This window comes from Rattus norvegicus, chromosome 3, assembly GCF_036323735.1.
Source record: "Rattus norvegicus strain BN/NHsdMcwi chromosome 3, GRCr8, whole genome shotgun sequence".
Classification (NCBI taxonomy): Eukaryota; Metazoa; Chordata; class Mammalia; order Rodentia; family Muridae; genus Rattus; species Rattus norvegicus.
Window position 1 is genome coordinate 69664370 of NC_086021.1, and position 11670 is coordinate 69676039.

Sequence of the window (11670 nt, forward strand, 5' to 3'; positions counted from 1 at the left end):
GGTATTATAAAAATAATAATTATTCTCGTGGCTTCCATTATAATGTTTCTTTCTTTCGTTCTTTCTTTTTTCAAACTTTTTATTGGTTCTTTGTGGGGTTCAGATTATGCATTATGCATCCATCTCACTCATCCCCCTGTATCTATTCTCCACCCCTCAAAAAATATAAAAATAAAAATAAACCATGCAAAACAGAGAATGCATCTCATCGTGGAAGCTGTAGTGTGTCCCAGTGTCTCAGGACACACTATACCCCTCTGTCCACACATCTTCACTTGCAAATGCACATTGCAATGAATCATTCGTTCGGTTCAAAGCATCCGGCCTCAGCCACATCATCAATACTATAACCTCACCAGGACTCCTCCCGGTTATTCTGTTTTTGCTCAGTGTCAAGGAAATCCTGCCGCTTTGGATCTGCAGGACCAGCCCCTTCACATACTCAGGCGTTTGTTGATGGGCTAGGTTGCTGGTGTGGGCCAATTCAAAGTCCTGCATCTCGGCCTGGGGGGTAACTGAGCTGCTCAGTCCTCTGGCTCTTTAGGATCTGCATCACTAGGCTGAGCTCACCAGTATTAACTGGCCTAGCACACCCAGTGCCGCCGCTGGCATGGGTTAGAGTCAACTCTCAGACCCTTGTGTCCTCGGACCAGTTCATCTGCATCCATTCAATCAGAGTAAACTCCACTGTGCTGCCTAGGCAAGGCTCAAGGCCCGCTCTCCCAAGTGATAAATACAGCCAGCGAGGCACTGAGCCAGCTCGCCTTCTCTCATATTTTGGGGGCCAGCTCTTCAGACTAAGGCAGGTGGTGACGGTTTGAGGATGCATCACCTCTGTGACCAAGCTGCCTCACAGCAGCAAAATGGCAGGGCCAGCTCTTCCCTTTCTCTCACTTTTGGGGCTGGCTAACCAGAGATAACTTTATTCTTGGGTTATGAAGGAGATGCACATATGAGAAAACAGGAATGTTGTGAATTCTTAGGTACCGTGTAGGAATCCCAGCACCGTTCCCCAGCACTGGAGCTGGAAAAGAACATCACACGTAGATACAGACGCCTCCCTGTTGGTATCCCTCTCGCAAACTTTGCCTTTGATTTCCTGGTCACATATTACAGCATCAAACTTCAAGATGCACAGGACACTTCTGGGTTTGGTCCATGATCACCTCTGCCCTGGAGGACTTTGAAAGCCATTGACTTTTAACACTGATCATTGTTGCTAAGAGTTAATAATAGAATCCTCACCAAATACCACACTGATTTTTAATATGCACACTCTCAAGGTAGTTAAAATTATAGTCAATATGTGTAGACAAGGTAGAAAGGACTACAGAACGAAGCAATTAATAAATAACAGGGCATAGATGAAAATTCTCTAAGTTCGGACATGATGATTGTGAAGGTCTTGTGGTCCTTGTTGAACCTTGCTAAAGACACCTTCTCTGTGTGCTTTCATCTGTACTTGGCAGCTTTCTTGAGAAGAAAATCTTTCTGTTATTTAGAGCATTGTCCTATCTGGGAAGATTTGTGCAAAATTTCTAATCACTCAGTGCTTGAACCTGAACCCCAAGCAAAGCTTTAGTTTTATGTAAATGGTGTTGAGAAAGGCATTTAATGATTCATATTGCCCATTTTAAAACATCTTTTATATACATATTACAAAAACAGTCACATAATAGAAAGCACAGCCAATGTTTCAAATTAAAAGTATGTTTTCAATATTTAGCAACAAGTCGCCTCAGTGAATTAATCGCAATCTCTCGTGTCTTGGTTCATTGCCACGATTTTGGTGGCCGCACTTGATCTGAGTCGAGAAGGTATAGGTAATATGTGATAAATTGCTTAGCAAATTAGCAATTAGGACCTTTGACCTGTTGAATTAGGCTAGGGCACCTCTAAATTGGAGGGAGGTAGATTTTGGCATGCAGTGGAAGAAATGGAGTGCTCAGACACAGGTACAACTTCTTCCTGACCATTATGTCTGGAAACACAAAGGTGTTACCTTGATGGCCTGTGTTGCTTGGGGATTAGATACTCAAGCCAAAATAGTAAGAACACAGATATTTTGAAGTCTGCCTGGGGTTTATCTATCTTGCAGTAGGTGTTAAAAAAGGGGACCTCCAAATGATGTAAAAACAAACAGACACACATAGTTAATTAAATAAGGATAAACAAGGATTACTGTTCGACTAATTTTTGAAAAGTCTGTAAGTCCATTGCTTGCATACACCTACCTATGCATGTGACAGGGCAGTACCACAAAGGCTACCAGCAGTGGCATTCTGAAGTCTTTCAGATTTGTACAATACAATACTGATTCTAATTTTTTTCCTTCCAATACTAAGGTTTGCCAGTAGCTTTTCTAAAAGAGCCTTATATCTCCTAGGGTGGAATGTATCAAAAATAAGATGTTTCCTTTGTGAACTGGACTTTCACCAGAACAGGCATAGACTGGTCAATTGGAAAGCACTTGGAATGGCGACATCAAGGCAGCACACAAACAAATGTTGACCTCTGACCTGGTTCTAAGATATAGCTTCCTTTCTCCACAGCCAGTGGGGCACTGAAGTTTGCAGCAAGGAATTGAAGAAAATGGGAGGTCCTGTCTGTTAGTTCAGGGTAACAGACAAGTGTGGCATAAAAAGAAATAGAGAAACACAACCAAACACTTTCTGAGTTTTAACTTTAAAAAAAAGTCCCCAATTTCTGCTGATTCAGTTGAACAGTCCCTTGCTTCTGGCTTTTCACTCTATTTATTTCTTAATTATTTTTTTCCTGCAACACTGTTGTACCACACAAAGCACATGTGGTTTGAAATATCCTCAGACTTTTACATGGGAAAGCCAGGTATTCTATATATCATTAATACCCTAAATACTTGAAAAAAATGGAATTCAGAATTTTGTTTCTTGAATTTTTACCTATTATCCACTTGAAAGTATATATAAACCTATACATTCCAAAGGAATCTAGATTAATTTTTGTAAAATTTGATACGTTTAGGTTTCACATTAAATAACCTATATTAGCTTTATCATTCATTCTTATTTGGTTTTTCAAAGGAATTTAACTTATTTTTTCAATGTCTCCTCATTTCTAAGTCCTTAGTTTCAGTCCCAGTCATTATAAATTTGAGTTTTTTTTAATAATAAAATAAGGTAAAACAAGAGCTAACACATCAGAATTGGTCACAAAACAAACAAACAGTAGACAGAAAGAAAAGAGCCCAAGAGAAGGCATAAGAATCAGAGACCCACTCATTTGCACAACTAGAAACCCCATTAAAACACTAAAGCAAAATATATACTGGAAACACTGGGATAAAATAATAAACATTGGAAACAAAAATATCTGCTCACAGAACCTATGTAGACCTGGGCAGACCCTGTGCTTGTTGCCTCAGTCTCATTGAACTTATATGAGCTTGGCCGTGTTGCTTTAGAGGGTCTTATTTTCTTGGTGTGCTTCGTCTCCTCTGGTTCTTGCCCTCTTTGTTCCTCCTCTTCTGTAGGTTTCTTGAGCTGTAAAGGTAGGGACTTACTGAAGACACCCCATTTAGGCACAAGTGTTTCAATGTCTTTCTCTCTGTGTCTAGCCATGAATCTCTCTATTGATGACTGAGCAAAGCACTGATCTATGAGCATAGTCATGTGTCATTAGGAGTCATTTTATTACTGTATCTTTCTTTTTATTTGGTTTTACCCTAGGTCCCCATGTGACCTGTCAACTTCATTAGGGTTTTTGCCACTAGAAAATAATGAAAGATTTCCAAAGTATGTGCAAATGGAATATTTAGTTTGAATATTGATACCTACTTTGGTCAAACACCTCTCCATAGATGGAGATTCCTCACAAAAGAGCTATGAATTGATAGATTAAGGATGTCAAAGTTGGTTGTGGTGCCTAAGGAAACAGAAAATGACAGGAAGACAAAACTCCTGATTTGTCATGGAACCAACTTGACATTTTCAATGGGATCCCCAATCTCCTCAGACTCCTTGGTCTTTAATAAAGGGCCTTGTTTGCCTTCGTTAAAGAGTAAATGGTTTCTTTCTTCTCATTTCTTTTCTCTTTGAATTTGCCCTTTTATTTTTTTTTAACATTGAATTTAATGAGCACAACAAGTTCTGACTGTGTCATCTGTCAGAAATGAATGGGTTGACAGACCATAAATTACAAGCCAAGTAAGACAAAAAAGGCTAACTAAGAAACCATAATTCAGACAGATTAGATTAACATTTGCAAGAGTATGCTGATAAAACTGTAATGTTTGGATCATTAACTTGTTGATTGAATTAAGAACTGGTCATAAATTTAACATTTTTCCAATAATATTACAAAACCAAAACATAAAATAGTTATATCCACTGCTCTTGAAGTGTAGTTTCTTTCTTCCTCTTGATTGGCACAACATTTCCACTGTGAGATTACCAAGTATGAGTATATTTTACTTAAATAAGCTAAAATTGATGGTTTTAAGTCTTTAAGCTATACTGCTGTAAACTCACACAAAATAAAATGAGAGATGGAGATAAGGAGAGAGAGAGAGAGAGAGAGAGAGAGAGAGAGAGAGAGAGAGGTTGAGAGAGATTTGTTCAAAGACCGTATGTTCCCTCATTGTCATTTACAGCCGAGAAAAAATAAGGCAGACTAGAATATAATAGGGACAGGAGAGGAAGGATATTGCTAACCCCAACCACTCAATGACAAAGTAAGACAAATTTTTTTTCAAATCTCTAGGTTTATTCTAACACAATATTTGTGACAAAAAACAAAACAAAAAACAACAACAACAACACTTTTAATGGCTTCTGTTTTATCTTCCTTTTCCGTGCAATCTACATTGTTGCCAAAAGGTGAAGGTTCCCAGCTGCACCAACAGACTTGATGTGCTCAGCCCCTTGTGCATCCATTTGGTGAGAAGACAAGCATAGCATTTCACCTGCAGTCTCGGTTATTTTTCTTGTTGTTGTGATAGAACGCCCTGACCAAAACAACTTGAGGAGAAGAGGTTTTATTTAGGCCCACAGTTTTAGGGTGCAGTCCATTGTGGGAGAAAAGACTATTCACTAATTGGGACACTGCATTCACAATCAGGAATTAGAGAACAATGAAAGCGTCTCCCAGGACAGCAGTCCAGGATCAAAATCCAGAAAGTGTTGTACCACTTGGTTTGGGCTGCTCTTTCTGCTTTAACTAACCTTATCAAGTTACTCCCTCACAGGCATGCAGAGGCTAACCTAATCTAAACAACCCCTCACAGGTGTGACTGGAAGTTTAGCTCCTATTCCAGATCCAAGTGGACAGTATTGACATTGACCATCACATCTACCGTGAGAGATGGTCATGTGATTACCAATGAAGTAAAACCATGTGTCCCTAGAAAACTCTAGCGAAATGTACATGAACAAATGGGGAGAAGAGAAAGAGTGAAAATTTGTTTTGTGTGCCCTTATGTTTCAAACTGCCCTTAGTAATAAAAATATATAAGATTTATGATAAAGTTTAGAATAAGCACTGTTTTTAATACTTCAAATATTTTCAATATAATATAAAGAGAATTTTTGGTGATTATTTATCTCCCAGTAGTCCCAGACACAAACTAAAAAAGAAAAGACTTCTCTGTGAGAAGTAGATTGGACATTACAGTGATGTCAGAAAATCCTGGGAATTCGACAATGCCTAGAAGCCATTGGGAGCCGGACTGCTTGCCTTTTGAGACTTTAGGAGGCTCTGTTATCAGGTAACCTTCTAAATGTACATCATGAATTCATTTCTCAGTTCTCAAAGTTGACTCTCATGTTGATAAAAACATTCTGATGAATATTCATAATCATCTTTCCATCCTCGGGTCACTTAGGATAAGACCACGTCTTGCATGCCTTGAATGTGAAATGACTAGCCATATGTATGCTATCCCAAAACCAGCGGTGAAAGGCCTGGAAGCCTCAATTCACTGCCATCCACAGTTCCAAATCTACTAGGCAGAGTAGAAGAAAAATGCTTAACCAATGCACAAAGAAATGCTTGAAAATGAAAGAAGCCAGAAAGAAGATCTGCATTCAAAACCCATTCTCTCCTTTCCTCCTCCCAAAGCAAACCATCAATTGTTGAAAAATATAAATCATGTTTGCAACTTCTTATGTAAAAAATGTTTTGTGACAAAGAATAATCATGTTTAATTGGCAATAACACTACACAGCTGTACCCCACTTTCTGTCTTTGCAGTGTGTTGTCATCTACAAAGTTCACACAAGTAACATTCCTGCTTTTCTTATTCTTCTTTCATCTTGACTGCAGCTTTCTCTCCCTCCATTTTTTCCAGTGCCCTCTACTTCTCCTATCCCCTAGATCCACTGCTCATCCATTTACAGAAAGGAGCAGGCCCTTTACAGATTTCAATCAAATACAGAATAATGTGATACATACAATAAGACTAAGCATAAACCGTATTAACATTGGGCACAGAAACTCAGTAGGAGAAAAGAGTCGCAAAAGCAGACAAAAGAGTCAGTGATATCCCCTACTCCACAGTAAGGAGTCCCAAACACCAAGAACATCACGCTGTATAACCATAGCATATATGAAGAAGGCCTGCTGCAGACCCATGCAGGCTCTGCACTTTTCTCTTCAGTCTGTAAGCTCCTACGAGCCCTGCTTAGATGATTTGAGGGGCCTTATTCTCCATATCCTTGATCTCTGTGGCTCCTGTAATCTTTCTACTATGCCCTGCCTCCTTGGGTTTCCCAGAGTTCTACCTACTGTTTGGCTGTGGGTCTTTTGATCCGGTCCCATCACTTTCTAAATGAAGCTTCTCTGATGATGATTGGGCTAGGCACCAATCTATGAGTTAGCAGATTATCATTGGGGATCATTTGACTGACTGTTTTGGTTGTCTTTGTTTCTACCTTCAGTCTCTCTGCCATATGGTCAATAACCCAAGTGGAAGTTCATGCTGGCATGGATGGGGAGCAAAGGGAACACTTCTCCATTGCTACTGGCAGAGAAAACTTGTGCAGCCACTATGAAAATTAATATGACAATTCCTCAGAAAATTTGGAATTGATCTATCCCAAGACATACCATTCCTGGACATGGACCCAAAATATACTTCATCTGAGCACAAAGACACTTGTTCAACTATGTTCATAGTAGCTTTATTAATAAGATGCAAAACTGGAAATAATTTAAGTGTTCCTCAACAAAAGAATGATTGAAGAAAATGTAGTACATTTACACAATGTGTATTAATCAGCTATTCGAAAAATGTCATCATGAAATTTGCAGTCACATGGATGGAACTGAAAAAAAATCATCCTGAGTGAAGCAACCCGGACTCAGAAACACAAGCATGGTACATACTCACATCGTGATGAGTGACTATCACTCCTTAAGTAAAGGATAAACACACTACAATCCACAACCAGAGAAAGTAAGTAACAAGAAGGACTCAAGGGGAGGGGTGGGGGAGGCATGGATCTTCCTGGGAATTGGAAATAGAATAGGTTTTGTGGGTTGACTGGGATAAGTAAGGATGGGAGCAGTAAAGATCAAAAGGGAAGGATGAAGGGAGAAAGTACTGGGAAAAGCAACTGGGATTGCTGGGGACATTTAGGAGGTTATGTGTAAATCTAGTGCTCTGGATCCTATGAAGGTGACCCTAGCAAGACCTCCTATAAATGGAGACCATGGAGTTTGATCGGATCATCTTATATAACCGGCCATCTTCAAGGGTGCCAGAGGTGGGATAGGGACACCAACCCAATTATGAAACCTTCAAGTGTCTGCAAGCTGTGCTGGGGCAATGGTGGCTCAGAACTTATGGGAGTGGCCAACCAATGACTGGGCTAAAGAGACTCAGGCCATGAGAGAGAGGCTATAGCTTATTCTGCCTAGATGTCCACGATCTGGAAGCTTATGTAAAACTTTTGGGCTGTGTGTGTGTGTGTGTGTGTGTGTGTGTGTGTGTGTGTGTGTGTGTGTGTGTGATTGTGTGTGATTGTGTGTATGAAATTTAATTGTTTTTAGTTATGGGTTATTTTTTTCTCAACTCCAAAAAACAATATGGTGAATTTTCTACATATTAGAGAATAGTCAGAATGAGTTCTAGTAAACTCTTGAGCATATACAACAAAATAGGTGTGTAATAATACTAACAAGAACAAAAATATGATAATGCCTATGACTGCTATGGTCAGGTTTTGTTGTCAAATAAGAGGCAACATTTAATTAGCTTTTGACATTATTTGGAAAGAAAGTATAGATGATGAGTGACAGATCCACAACTGCTTTTCCTCCGGATATTTTGAAAGCAATAGTTTCATGTTAGCTGTAAATATTAATACATCATTAATAAATAAAATCAAATGAGATCTTCGCTGATTTGCTATCTCAACATTTAGGTGAATTGAGATTATTTACCCAGAAAAAAGAAAATAGCTTCTCTTAGACTGCCGACTCCTTACAAATTACAAAAGTATGGGGCACATCTATTCTTCACTACCTGGATGAGAGGACTAATGGAAGTGATGTAAGTCTTGGAAAGGTAAGACCAAAATAACATTGCCTGACAGCATTGTGGCTTTCAAGGTCATAAGAGAAAATGGTCATAGATCCTTAGAAAATACTCTCCTTGCCAGAGAAGCAAGCATCCAGAAAACTCTCTAGGAGGAATGGCCGTGTATGGTTTCTACTTAAGAAAATTAGCCCTGTTGGTATTACAATGCTATAAATAACACTTTAACACTGCGTAACTTGGCTGTGGTATGCTCACATCGCCACTTCATTATACCAACCATTTACCCATTTCCTAACATCCCTTACACACTATCCAGAACAGGAGCACATGGTCCCGTGAATGCAAGATGGTGGCTGCATATTTTCACTCGCCAAGTTTCTGTATTTATCGACTTTACATGTGGTTAAAGTGTCTTATTTAAGAAAAATATATCGTTGACAATAACCGAGTAATTACACAGCCATTGCCTCAATCTGGCAGTATAAATCATTGTGATTTAACCTATAGTAGTAATAAAAATAAATGATATTGTTTTTGGTTCATTACTGCTGATCTAATAAAATGTAATGAATTAAGAAATTTCCTAAGTGAAACAGTCTCATAAAAATAACAATTTACTAATGGTGCTGTAACACCCAATGTGAATGAATTAAGAAAGAATAAGCACTTTAATAAAAATGTATCTTTAAGAAAATGTCTTCCCCATTTTCCTTACCCTCTTTTTTCCTAATCTAAGTTTATGTTTTGATTGCATCCATACACATTGTTACCAGGAACTAGAGCCTCAAGATGATTGCTTATTTATATAAAAATTTTAATAAAAATTCCAGGAACTTGTGAATTTCTGGGTAGCCTATATGAATTTAAGAAGGGAAGACAGTCTGCTTTCTGGGAAAACCTATGTGCCAAGACCTAATTTTTTTCAAGAAGTATGTGAAATATACTTCTTGTTTATAGACCACCGACCCTGTGCTTGAAGTAGCCAGATCTGGGGCACAGCCTTGGATTTCTAAGGTTTTGTCCTGGAATGCCTATCATTCCGTAATGTTCATGGCCTACAGGGGCAGTGCCAGGCCAGGGAGGATAGGGACCTTTCCTGTTTCTTCCTTCCATTTTGCTCTGGACTTTTCTCATTAAAGGTCATTAACCACCAAAAGGTATCCCTCCAGGTCTCTGGCACTGGCACTACACTACTCTGGAAGTTAGAGCATGCAAAGATAAATGGAAATGAAAAGTGAGAGGGCAAAGTTACTTGGATTACTATATTCCAGGGTTAAAAGGCTGCTCACTGGAGGCTACAGTCTAGACCAGGTGCCCCAGGATCCACAGCAAACAAGCAAGTCCAGGAGGGAGGTGGCCACATGGTCATATCAATTCCTCCCAGCAAAAGCCTTCTTCCCAGGGTCTGGGAGACAAGACTCATGCTTACCCCATCTCTATATAGCTCAAGCAAATCTTCGGCTGTGTTTTATAGGAACAGAAGTCTGAGGCTTCTGTAAGCCAAAGGCCATCGGACAAAAGATCTCAAGATGTAACAATAATTTTATTTCCATGCCATATGAGGCAGAGTGACATCATTGTGTCTACTTACAACCAAAACCATACTAGGCTGAGCTGGAGCCTCTGTTGCATTCAAAACCACAGGGCAGCAAGAGTTAAACAAGAGCAGACCTCTCCAGCAAGAGTACTGCCTGTGTAGGTATAGAATAACATACACTGTTCACTTTTGGCAAGATCTGTTCAGCGCAAGCTCCAGCCTGTTCCTCTCTTACTCATGATTCCCTCAAATGGCTAAAGGAACGAGAATAGCCAAAAGGCCACAAAAAAAGCAACATCCCTGTCCTAAGACTGTCCAATGGATAATTCTTAGAATGTTTAATTTTTAGTTCTCAGGGACGGCCTGCCCAGCCAAGATGTTCCACACTGCGTGCTGGGAATGGAGCAAGGGTGTTCAGTCCACATTATACATGCTACTCCACACATCTTAATTCCTGGAGGCCTCCAGCAGTCCACGGGGTCCAAATGGAAGCTTGAGGGGCCCCATCAAACTGGTAAAGACCAGCAGAAGAGGCCACAGTGAGTCTTACTAGTGTCTCTAGGCCACCAGAAAAGCATCCAAATGTTCTGCCAGCTGCTTCAGTGGCAGAAAGGATCTAAATAGCAGGAACAGTGGAGTTGGCACTGTGGCCAGTGACCAGGTTGGCAGTCCAACACCACATGCACAGGCCCACTGTCACTGAAACCATCAATAGAGTCCTTCACAATGTATTCAAAGCCTGGTGGCAGGCAGGTGAAGCCAGGTGCCCTGATGAGTTCATACACAGAAGTCCCTTGAAAACCCAGGACCCATCTTCACTGGTAGCGTAGCATAGGCCAGCAATACCATGGCCAATGGCAGAGGTGGGTTTGTTCTCAGAGAGGAAATGCTGCCGTATTTGAGCCAAGGACCCATTGTTGGCAAGGTCATCCAGAATACCAAAACAGCTGGGAATCAGAAGATCATGGTACTGGTCACTGTCTGTGGATTCAAGCTTAGTAGGCCTGGTATATGCCTTGAGGCAGAACCTTTGTACCCAATAGTCACTGTTCTCAGTCACATGCACAAAGTCCATGGCCTTTCTCCTTGAGGTGGCCACCTGTAGGTTGAAAGCACCACTGGCCAATGTGTAGCAATGGAAGAAGGACTGGGTTGATCCTTCAGAAGCACTGCTGTCCATCAGGAGATCAGCTGACAAGCTGGGCAGTCAGGACAATACCATGACTGCAGACCCAGACTGATATGTGCCCCTAATTCTTACTAATAAGCCAGTTGTTATCCAGAAACAGAAGAACTTCCCTCTGTCCTTGATGTCTTCTGAAAAGGCCACTCCAGTTTTCTCTTACTGAGTGGTGTATATCTGACACTTATTTGTTTGTTTGTTTGTTTGTTTGTTTGTTTGTTTGTTTATTCCCCGTATCTCTTGGCTGCACTTGTAAGTTCCTCTTCCCACTGGAATATCTCTCTATAAACATCATAGGAGAAGCCCAACAAAGGCCGGCTTTCATTCATTCTTAAGTCAGGAGGTACAAAGCGATTTGAAATTTATATCTCTACATTCGTTTCCTTTGAAACAGAATTGTCAGAATTTCATTAGTGTAATGTACCTAATGAA

The 11670-nt window shown here is 40.1% G+C and overlaps 1 pseudogene; it reads right to left on the reverse strand.

Annotated features, from left to right (window-relative positions):
• Nucleotides 1–10671: 10671 nt before the first annotated feature.
• Nucleotides 10672–11262, reverse strand: Gatd1-ps1 (glutamine amidotransferase class 1 domain containing 1, pseudogene 1; annotated as a pseudogene).
• Nucleotides 11263–11670: the final 408 nt, after the last annotated feature.